This window comes from Capsicum annuum, chromosome 7 (genome assembly GCF_002878395.1).
Source record: "Capsicum annuum cultivar UCD-10X-F1 chromosome 7, UCD10Xv1.1, whole genome shotgun sequence".
Taxonomy (NCBI): Eukaryota; Viridiplantae; Streptophyta; class Magnoliopsida; order Solanales; family Solanaceae; genus Capsicum; species Capsicum annuum.
In genome coordinates, this window is record NC_061117.1 from 211024455 (window position 1) to 211036000 (window position 11546).

An 11546-nucleotide genomic window follows, 5' to 3' on the forward strand; every position below is an offset into this window, starting at 1 on the left:
TAAAAAAAATTAAAACTAATTTTTTTTTAATTTTGAATAGAAGACGAATTGATTTTTTTTAGTTAGGTTGGCTCTCGAGAGGTAAATAATATGGGTGAGATAATTTCTTAAAGCCATGTCGTATTTGTTGAAATTTAAAAAAAAATAGTTTTAACTTGTTACATGGCAAGGGTATATATAAGCCATTTGTTAAATTACAGGCATATATATGCATATTTTTTTCAACGAATGATATATCCGCTTGAAATTGCAAAAATAGAGGGTCATATATTTATCTCTTTTTCTATTTTATATAAGATGTAGAAAATGTGGAGGAGACCGTATTTTACTTTTATGTTTCTTTTAAATTTTACCAAGAATGATAGCTGATAAGAATGAATTTACATCACCGTTGACCATTTCTCTTAATAAGACCATCTTTCTTAATGTTGAAAGGTTTTTGATGCTCTCATCGATGAAAAAAGAACCATTTAGCACTTATAACATCTATTAAGATTTGAACATTCGGTCACGCAATTGTTTATTCAACTTCATTGATTCCATCCTCAGTTACTTCACCATAATCTAATCATATTGATATTATGAGTGATAACATTTTACTTATTCTAGTGATATGATTATGTTATAAATTCTAGCAAAAGAAGAAACATCTTACATCTTCGGTTCACTCCAAAGCAAGCAAGATATTACATTCCGTGACTATTAAAAAATAAAAATAGATATTAATGATATGTCTGCTTCAGCTACTTCAATCGTTATTTTACTATATCACCCTTAAGTAATTATTATAAGTCATCTAAGTATTTGTAATATCCCAAAAATTCAGAACAATACTAGAACCATGCTCCGAGCTCATGAGAAATGAATTATAGTTCTTTGATAGTTTTATGAGTGAGTTTGATGCATATTAAGGCCTCAAATAACTCCTAGCTATTAGACGAATTAAAATATCCCTTACCGATTGAGTTGTTGAGAAGAACGTTGCTATACTCAACTTCAAATGAGCATATCTTTTGTTCTACTTATTATTTTTCAGCTCAAGACCCACAAAATTGTAGAAAATTGAATTAGTTTTCCAGCGATACAAATTTCGCCTAAATCTGATACCCGAGTGAGAAGTTATGGCACTTTTAGTAAAAGGCAATAGCCCATCGCTATTAGGCCACGTCGCTGTGATGGCCAAAATCACATTCATACTTTTCAAGTGGAGCACCACGATGGCACCGCGTCGCGCCAAGGGGCATATTTGCATTCTTCCTTTTCCAAAAGGACACCGTAATGGCTCTGCGTCATGCTAAGGTGCCAAATAGGGATTGTCTATTTCTAGTGGCGCAACTCGATAGCACCTCATCCCGCCTAAAAATTGAGATTTGTCAGTCCGTATTTTAAATTTTCAGAGACCGTTTAGTATTTTCCTATAGCCCCAAATTCGTCCTAAACATTAAATTAAAACCCTAAAGGGGCATTATGTGCCCTATTATTCATAATTTCCCTCCAAAAAAACTAATCCTCTCTCAAGAACAAACCTTAGCCTTCAAGATTCAAGCTCAAGTTTCAAGAAAACCCTCAAGAACCTTCACAAATTCCTCGACTAGGGTATGTTAAGCCTCTTTCACCTATGGTGTCCAAGTGAAATACCTAGGAAAAATTTTCATTAAAATTTTGTGCGTAAACGTGTTGGGTTCTATCTTCTAAAATGAATTATAAATTTTCCGTTCAGAATGTCTTAGATTATGACCCACCATTGCGTAGAGTATTGAATAATATTTCCAACGATATATGTATCATCCAAAACGGACACCCGAGCGACAAGTTATGAACATTCCGATCGAACTGTAAATAGTAGTGAACAATAAAATGTGCAGGAAAAAGTACTGAGGCCTGGCGTATTTTTTCTCCAACTTTAAATGATTATAACTCCTTGTACATAATGATCTATGTCACACCCCTTTTTCAACATCCAAAAGATTCGTTTTGGGGTTCGAAAGGGTTTTTATTATTAAGTGACAAAAGAAAACGATTTGTTTCGAAGAAGGATTGTTTTTACATTTGAAATCAGAGTCGCCACTTGGCATAATCTGGTGTATCAAGTCACCATTGGAAAATCCTTTTCAAAACCATTTTACTCTTTTAACTGGTTTGCGAACAGAGATTCTAGCTAAGGAATTCTGTTGATCGAGGGAAAGGGGTTAGGCACCCCTCGATCCCGTGGTTAGACCACGGTCGCTTGGTGGAGCATATCGGCTAATTTTGACACTATGAATGTACAACCCACACAAAACACGTAAAACAATCAAACAAACAAACAAAATAAAAAGAATCAATAGTACAGTGTCCAGTCTAATTTATATAGTCCAAAAATAAAAATGCAAAAATAAATCCTATCTAACCTACACTAATACTATCTACGCTCCTGTGCTTTACCCGACGCCTCGGGCCTTCATCACGAATGTCCTCTGAGTACAAAATACCTCAGGGCATTCCCCGGTGAATAAAGATGTACAGATACTTCGAGGCATTCCCCGGCCAAATAGTACAGTTGATCCAAAAGTGATAAAACAAAACCATTCAACACACATTTCAACATTCACCACATTGAATCAACACATCACTCCTAACTTTTGCCTACCCATACCTAAATATTTTTGCCTATCCAATTCAAGCTCGATATCAATGAATCAAATCAAAAAAATCATTTTTATCAACTTTTAACTTCCGCCTCACAACAATCAATTTTAATTATCAAACGAGATATCATTTCATCACATAATCCACAATGAATCCACAATCAAGGGAATCAAGTATCGAACCAGAACAACAACAATTCACATAATCATGAATCAACCAACACACAATATTAAAATCAATGCATCGAATACCATCAACAATAAAACAAAAAGAGGTAAAGCGTAGAATTGGACCTCGATGACAATTTTATTCCAAATATTAGTCTATCAAAAAGGTAGAACCTGCGCACCGAAGAACCTCAATTCGAACCTCGACTACAAACTTGCCACCTTGATCAAAACTGCGAAAGAACCAAAGACCCATATCCAAATTTGGTCCCCCGTCACTGTTTCGACCGTTTTTCGATGGACTTTGCCTGAAAATGGATTAAAATTGGTCGGACCAAAATTGGGTTCACTATTTTCCTCTTGCCGGAGCTCCAGTGAGCTCAACAACAGTTAAAATCAGAGAAAAGTGGCATGGTTTGTGCGATGGTATCATTTTTCGGCGGGTTTTGGCGGAGAATTCGACCTCCGTCAACCCCGTCTACCCCTTTTCTCTCTTGGTTCCCTCTGTTTTTCTCCCATGTTTCTCTCTCAATTTCTTGAAAATATCTCTCTCCACCTCTCTCAGTCTTTACTATTTTAGTGTGTGCGTGAATTTTTGGTGAGGCGTGTAATGAGTGAGTGTAATGGTGAGGTTGTCATGGTTGAGCTGTGCGTACCTGGTGTTGATGGGGTTTCTTCAGTGAGAGATTGCGTGTGTGTGGATTAGTGTGTGATGGTCTTGATGATTGTATGAGGTTTTTCTGTCTATTGATAATGAAAAGAAGAAGAGATGAAAATGATACCCCCCTATGCGTGTAATTCCCAGTGAAGAAGATGAAAAACCCCCTGTGTAAATTGTGGTGAATGGGTATATATTCTGTTAAAAAAAAATTTAAATGGGTTGTGTATATGGTCCATCCCTTTATTCTGTATGTGAAGTGTTGTTATATTGTAAGTGGAATTCAATTCCAGTGAGGTGAGGGTGGGGTAGTGAGGTAAGGTAGGTGGGGTAAATGTAGGGTAGGTGAGGTGTAAGGATAACGTTTGTTAGGATAGGATCAAAAAAAGATAAAATTTGTTAAAGGGTTGTTATTTTTGTCATTTTATGGAGGGTATAATCACGTGGGTAAGGGTGTATGATAAAGTGAGGTAAAAATGAATAAAATTGGACTTGGGAGGGACAAAATTAGGTGTCTACAGCATGTCCCCTTTGAATGTAAACATGAAATGTTGTCAGACAAAGAAGTAGACAACGAGACCAAATTTTGACCCGACCATTATTCAAAGAAAGAAATAGAAGGAAGAAAGGCAACCAGGTCTTTGACATCTTACTTACCCAAGTTATGAGAGAGTCCAATCACAGGTATCTCAAATGGTTGGCAAGAGAGGAATTATACCGAGTTGGAGAGTCGAGTGAGGCCCTACGAGGTTTCGGTCTACGGCTCTGTCATTACATCAAAAATGAAGATTACAAGTTAAAAACATAAACAAAATTACAAAATCCTATCTATGGAGCTTCAACTTGTTGGGCTTTCAATTGTTTCACCTTGTTGTTTAACTTTCCATTTATTCGCCCTGTGCTTTGGGTGGGCTGTTGACTTGACATTTCAATACCCTGTTGTTCAGGTGGGCTCCTGACTTGTAATTTCCTTACCCTATTCTTTAGGTGGTCTCCTGACTTGTTATTTTTTCAATCTGTTAATTTTCAATTTTTCACCTTGTTGCTTCGTTTTCAACTTCTTCACCTTGTTGCTTGACTTTTCATTTCTTCACTTTGTTGCTTGACTTTCCATTTATTCACCCTGTTCTTCAGGCGGACTCCTGAAATCACATCAAAACTAAAAAAAAAATTATCCCAAACAAAGATTATTATAAAGAGAAATTTTGTTTGCCAGAAAACTAAAGTTTCAAAAATAGAAATTAAAAAAAAAATCCAATTTATCATCAGAAGACTTTTGGAAAAGTCACATCATACCTACTTGCATGTTGAAATGATGAATCAAGACTCTGACCAAGAAATGCATCTCTTGAGAGTGAAATTGAATAACCAAGACTAGGAAGTCCGTCTCCTAAGAATTAAAGTGAGGGATTCTAACTAGAAAGTGCGTCTTCTAGAGATACAATTTTAAGTTAAAAAGTGTGCCACCTGACAAATGAAACTAGCAAGGAAGTGCGTCTCCTTAGGGTTAAGTCCGATAACTCGACTAGAAAGTGCATTTTCTATGAATCAAGACTTAAGTGAGGAAGTGCATCACCTAAAAAGAAAAATTCAAATTACCGAATCAAGGAAGTGCATCTCCTTACCAATGTTGTTTGAATTACCAAAACAAGGAAGTGCGTATCCTTACCAATGCCGCTTGAATTACTCAAAAAAGGAAATGCGTCTCCTTAGGGTTAAGTGCGATAACTCGACTAGAAAGTGCATCTTCTAGGAATCAAGACTTAAGTTAGGAAGTGAATCACCAATGCCTCTTGAATTACTCAAACAAGGAAGTACGTCTCCTCACAAATGTCTCTTGAATTACTCAAACAAGGAAGCGCATCTCCTTACAAATGTTTCTTGAATTGCCCAAACTAGGAAGTGCGTCTCCTTAAAAATATTGCTTGAATTACCCAAACAAGAAAGTGTGTCTCCTTATCAAATGTCTCTTGAATTACCCAAACAAGGAAGTGCATCTCCTTACAAATATCGCTTGAATTACCAAACAAAAAAGTGTGTCTCCTTTGGAAGTACGTCTCCTTATGATAGCGCTTGAATAACCAAACAAGGAAGTGTGTGTCCTTTGGAAGTGCGTCTCCTTATGATAGCTCTTGAATTAACAAACAAGGAAGTGTGTCTCCTTTGGAAGTGCGTCTCCTTATGATAGAGCTTGAATTAAGGAAGTGCATCTCGTTACAAATGTTGCTCGAATTGCCCAAATCAGGAAGTGCGTATCTTTACAAATGTTGCTCGAATTATCCAAACAAGGAAGTGCGTCTCCTTACAAATGTTGCTGGAATTACCCGAACAAGGAAGTGTGTCTCCTTACAAATGCCGATTGAATTACCAAACAAGGAAGTACGTCTCTTTTAGAAGTATGTCTCCTTATGATAGCGCTTGAATTACCAAAATAAGAAAGTGTGTCTCCTTACAAATGTTGCTTGAATTGTCAAAACAAGGAAGTGCGTCCCATTATAAATGTTGTTAGAATTAGCCAAATAAGGAAGTACATCTCCTTACAAATGTCACTGGAATTACCCGAACAAGGAAGTACGTCTCCTTACAAGTGCCAATCGAATTACTAAACAAGGAAGTGCGTCTCCTTACAAATGTTTCTTGAATTATCAAACAAGGAAGTGCATCTCCTTACAAATATTGCTTGAATTTCCCACACAAAGAAGTGCATCTCCTTACAAGTACCGCTTGAATTACCAAACAAGAAAGTGTGTTTCCTCACAAATGTTACTGTATTTACCAAATAAGGAAGTGTGTTTCCTTACAAATATTGCTGGAATTACCCAAACAAGGAAGTTTGTGTCTTTACAAATGTTGCTAGAATTACCAAAACAAGAAAGTGTGTCTCCTTACAAATGCCGCTTGAATTACCATGGGTTTGAATACCAAATATGTGCAGCAACATTGCCTCTTGCATTTGTAGAAGTGAGAATATTACGGCCCTTGATGTTTAGGCTTTGAAATCCTTGATTCAAAGGTAGCATGTATTCCTATTTCATACAAAGAAAACTTTTTAGTTTAAAAACATAGTGGTTGGTTTGTGGCTTTGGATTTTGTGGAAATTGCTCTTGCCACCGTCACATTTAACCTCGCTTCCAACCATTAGCATATGTCATTGACTTGCTGCATCATTGACCCAAACTCTGATTATTAAGAGTGACTCTGAAACAAATACAGTATCCCTACTTTGTCATGCTTCTTAGATAAACCCTTTGAACCTTGGTATTTCCATGATTTCCCAGACTTGTCGGTTGACAAAACTTTCTGCATGCCTTGTTTTGGCTCACAATCATGTCTTTAGCATGTGCTGGCCCTTTTGTCTTGCTTTGTGCAATTAAAGAAACTGGTAGTCAGTTTTGAAATCTTTTTTCACTTGTTTCGACATAGACTTGACTCAAAGATAAGAAAAAAATGACAGTGATTTTTATTTGGATAACTGATCCAAGAAAAATAAAAAATAGAACATAAAGAAGAAAGAAAAGATAATGAATGTCCCCATTTGAAACAAAGAAATGAAAAATTTATCTAAAAATGACTGTCAACTCTAATGATTATGCCATGCATTTTGGATTAATCTGCCTGATCTTTCCATCCATACCTTCCACCAATTGGTGTTGGGTTAATGGCCTTGAAACTGAGTTACTTTCTCGGGCCAATTACATTCGGAGACCTCATTCGGCTAGTGGCACCTTGAAGGGTTTTCGCCAATAAACCTCTCTTGTTTTTCTCTCAGTTCACCATCGTCTTATGGTGCCCGTAAGGGTTTTCACCGAGAAGACTCTCTCATTTTTATTTCTCTCAACTTACCATCTCCTTACGATGCCCGTGAGGATTTTTACCAATAAGACTCTCTCATTTTTATTTCTCTCTTGATTCCTTGTGCTGAGGAAGACAGGTAGTTCCCAAGTACATCATCATATCCCTTGCATGCTTTGCCTTAACATCCCCAAAGATTGATCTAAAGGTCTTTCTTTGGTTGTAACTTTGCTATTGGATAGGGTTAGAAAGAAAGAATGGCATGAGGCCCAAATGACACTTGAAGTGGGTTAGGACTTACAACTTTTGGAATGGACTCAAACAATGAGGATTAACTCAGGTCCCAGTTTCTTTACACTGGGTGATTATAAATTGTTTATTTGGTTGGACCGAGGCCTTAGTAGGGCAGCCTACGTATCTCATCCCCGAGAGAGGAGAATCAGGTCATGCATAGTTCTGGCAGATTGTTCTTTTGCTTTGATCTGATTTTTCTTTTTTTTCTTTATTCGCACTTTTCACTTTGTGATTCTTTTTTCTAACTCTATTTTTCTTGACACTTTTTTTTGGAAACATTTTGTGTCTTTTTTGTAACTTTTTGACTTTATCTTTTTACTCGACACTATTCTTTGAACTTTACTTACTCTATATTGATTCCAAAAGAGGGATATGAAAGAAAATAACACTAAGGCTCAAATGGGGTAAACAAAGGATGACACAATTTTTGGAAAGAAAAATGAAATGCCTTCATCATATCAATCCTTGAGAATGCAAGTACATAATATACAATTGGAAGTGAGAGATGAAGATCATTTGCGACTTCTTTTTAAGCAGATTGAGTCTGTGCGTCACTACTTCTTCTATAAACTCCACCTTTGTTATACATTCCTCACATCAAATGACTCATGCTTTCGTAGAGCTGCTTATCTTCTTGTTTCTCTTGATATATGGATCACACATCCACTTGTCACCAAATGTCTCAGCACTCTATCTATTTTCTCATATGCTCTCTTTTTCTAACTTTAACCCTCTGATTCAATGTTCATGCTTAAACTAGATTTTAAGATCTGGCTGAAAATTTCACTAGCATGTCATATCACTAAAGTCAACACAAAATGTACTATGTAAATAAAAAAAATAAACAACACATATTTAAAACATAAAGGAAAATGAGACACTTCATTTAGTCGAAACAAAAGATATAAGGGTTTGAAAATAAACAACAAAAGGACAAAACAAGACAGATCCCGAACTACAACCCTGAATAATTTGAAGAACGGAAAATAAAACAAAATAAGATACCAAACCCCTTCCTAGTAAGGATAGGGGTGACTTCTCAATTGCTCAGCCTGACATCTTAGCCACTGATTTCCATATCAGCATGACTAGAGCTTCCCTCACTGTCAATGTTCTGCACCATGACTGATTTATCTTGAATCATCTTTTTAATTTCTCTTTTCAAAGCATGACAATCTTTGATACTGTGACCCTGAACATCGGAATGATATGTACATCGTACATTAGGAGAAAAACTTCTTGAATGTGAGTTAGGAGTATACCCAAGGAAAGGAGTGATCATGCCCTGCTATACCAATCTCTAGAATAAACTTGCATACGACTCTCCAATGGGTGTGAAGCTATCCCTCAACTTCTGTCTCATTTTATTATTTGGCTTAAATTGAAAACCAGGCCTAAAAGGGCTTTGGTATATATGTGGAGTTGAAGGATAACTCGACAGAGTTGGTGCACGGTAGTGTGGGTAAGATGGGGGTTGAACATATGGTTGAGTATTATACACTTGATATGGAGATGGGGGAATGGAATGTAATGGATTTTAGGAAGGATTCTGTGGAACTTGGCCATAAACTTGGGTTTGAGCCCGTGGGTAACGATGGTATGGTCCTCTTGCCCGTGCTTGTTGTTCAACTATAATAGCAGATGCATCTTCCTCATTCTTATTTCCTCCAACATTTCTCGAACCTTTTTGAATTGCTTGAGTAGTCGCTTTCAATGTTGCAAAACTCATAATGCGACCAGTCTTAATTCCATCCTCTATCATCTCCCCTATTTTGAGGACCTCAACAAAATGGCTTGCCTAATACCGGTAACAAGTGTTGATAATATGTTTCATCTTTCACTTTAATAAACACCTCCACTATTTTACTTTTTTTCATTGGCGGTTTCACCCTAGCAGCTTGTTCACGCCATATAATCACATACTCTCTGAAAGTTTCAATACTCTTTTTCTTCATATTAGTTAAGGATTTCTCGTCAGGAATCAACTCCATATTGTATTAAAATTTTTGCACGAATTCATTAGCCAGTTCATCCCAGCTATTCCACTTGTCGATGTATTAGTCAACAAACCATTCTGAAGCTAGACCTGAAAGACTCTCACCAAAATATGCCATGAGTAATTCTTCCTTCCCTCCAGCGCCCCTTAGCTGGTTGCAATAGCGTCTTAAATATGCTACAGGATCGCCATGTCCATCATACTTCTCAAACTTCGGCATTTTAAAACCAAGAGAAAGATGTACACCTGGAAACATGCACAAATCTTTATATGAGACACTTTTGTACCCCTCAAGTCCTTTCAAGTTTTTTATAGACAGTTCCAAACTTCTCAATTTTCTGGCTATTTCCTGTTGTTCTTCTGTCATAATAGGCTTCTCAATGTTAGGAGGAAATTCAGGCGGTTGAAGGCAATCGTAAGGACTAGTCGACTTAAATATGGGCTCGGGAGCGTAATGCTGATCACTAAAAATATTCAATACAGGGTCGCTTGTAGAGTAAGGAATCATAACTATTGGATTGACATTAAAAACAGGATCTCTAAATGGGAGTGGGGTTGCAATAGCATGAATAGAAGGCGGATCCGAGCATGTGGTAATTTTGTATTAAGGGGTAAGGAAATGAATATTGGAAGTGTTTGGATATTGTTGCCCCAGAGTAGGTCCTGATGCATGTTGTGGCGTGTCGACCAAAATAGGAAATTGTGCATGTGACACTGGAGGCAAACTAGAAAGATATTCCAGATTATCTGCGAAAAATAGAGGAGGCGGCAACCCATTAGCCCAAGCTCGATGCATTTTTATCATTTGTTACCTCAATTTCCGAATCTCTTCATTAGCTCCTACATTCTCATTCCCCAAACTCCCCATCTGATTAGTGACAACAAACTCGGTATCCTTGTTGCCCAAAACTTTCTCTGTGACTTGGAGTAATATGGAGGACCAGCCAAAATGCCACAAACCAACCACCTTAAACTAATTGGACAAGAGATAAAAAATGCGTTAGATTTCAGAGATTTTTCAAAACCTCTTCTTCTTTTTTTTCTAGAAAAGATCACCGAACCCAATAAGGGCACCTACGTATCTCACCCCCGAAAGGGGAGAATCAGGTGTGCGTAGTTCGTGAAATTTTGCCAAAATGGCCAATTGAACTCCTTTTTCTTTCTTGAAACAAACTGTCAAAAGAATTGACGAAAATCTTTTTTGCATTTTTTTTCAAGTTTAAACTCCCATACAAAACAAAACCTATGATTACCAAAGAAAAATCTTTTTGGGTTTTTGAATTTCATACGAAACTGAAACTTGAACCTATTAAAGGAAAATCTTTTTGCAGTTTTCTTTTAAAGACGTATATGAAACGCCTATCTAAATGGAGAGTGAAGAAATATTTTTGGATTTTTCAAATAAGATCCCCGAACCAACAATAGGCTGCCTACGTATCTCACTCCCGAAAGAAGAGAATCAGGAGTGCGTAGTTTGTCCAGATTGGACAATTAATGATTAAATTACAGGCTAGACCCTAACTTAAGAGATACGACCAAGGACAGAAGATGAACCATGTTAATAAAATCTTTTGAGTTTTCATTTTGATACTTCACAGAAAAATGCCATCAACAACTATGAAAGAAAAATCTTTTTGGTATTTTCATTATACGAAATGTAAAAAATTTCTAACATATTTTTTTTTTGTATTTTCTTTTATAAACACATCCTATGAATGAAAACATCTTTTTGAAGTTTTCGAATTGTGAATGCATGCAAAACGAGACAAAGGAAAATCTTTTTGATGTTTTTGAGAAAATGAGTACGAGAGGTAAAAAAGTCCTTTTGAATTTTGGAATTTTGAAAAATATAAGCCATAAAAAACTCTAAAAGCTATGACTCTCTTTTTTTTCTTTTTTTTTCATTACCCACAGACTTTACTTCTAACACATGTTTTTTCCAAATCAGTCTATCAAATGACCACGTTATCCTCAAAGATGCAATATTTAGCACGTAGGGATGCTTTAGAGG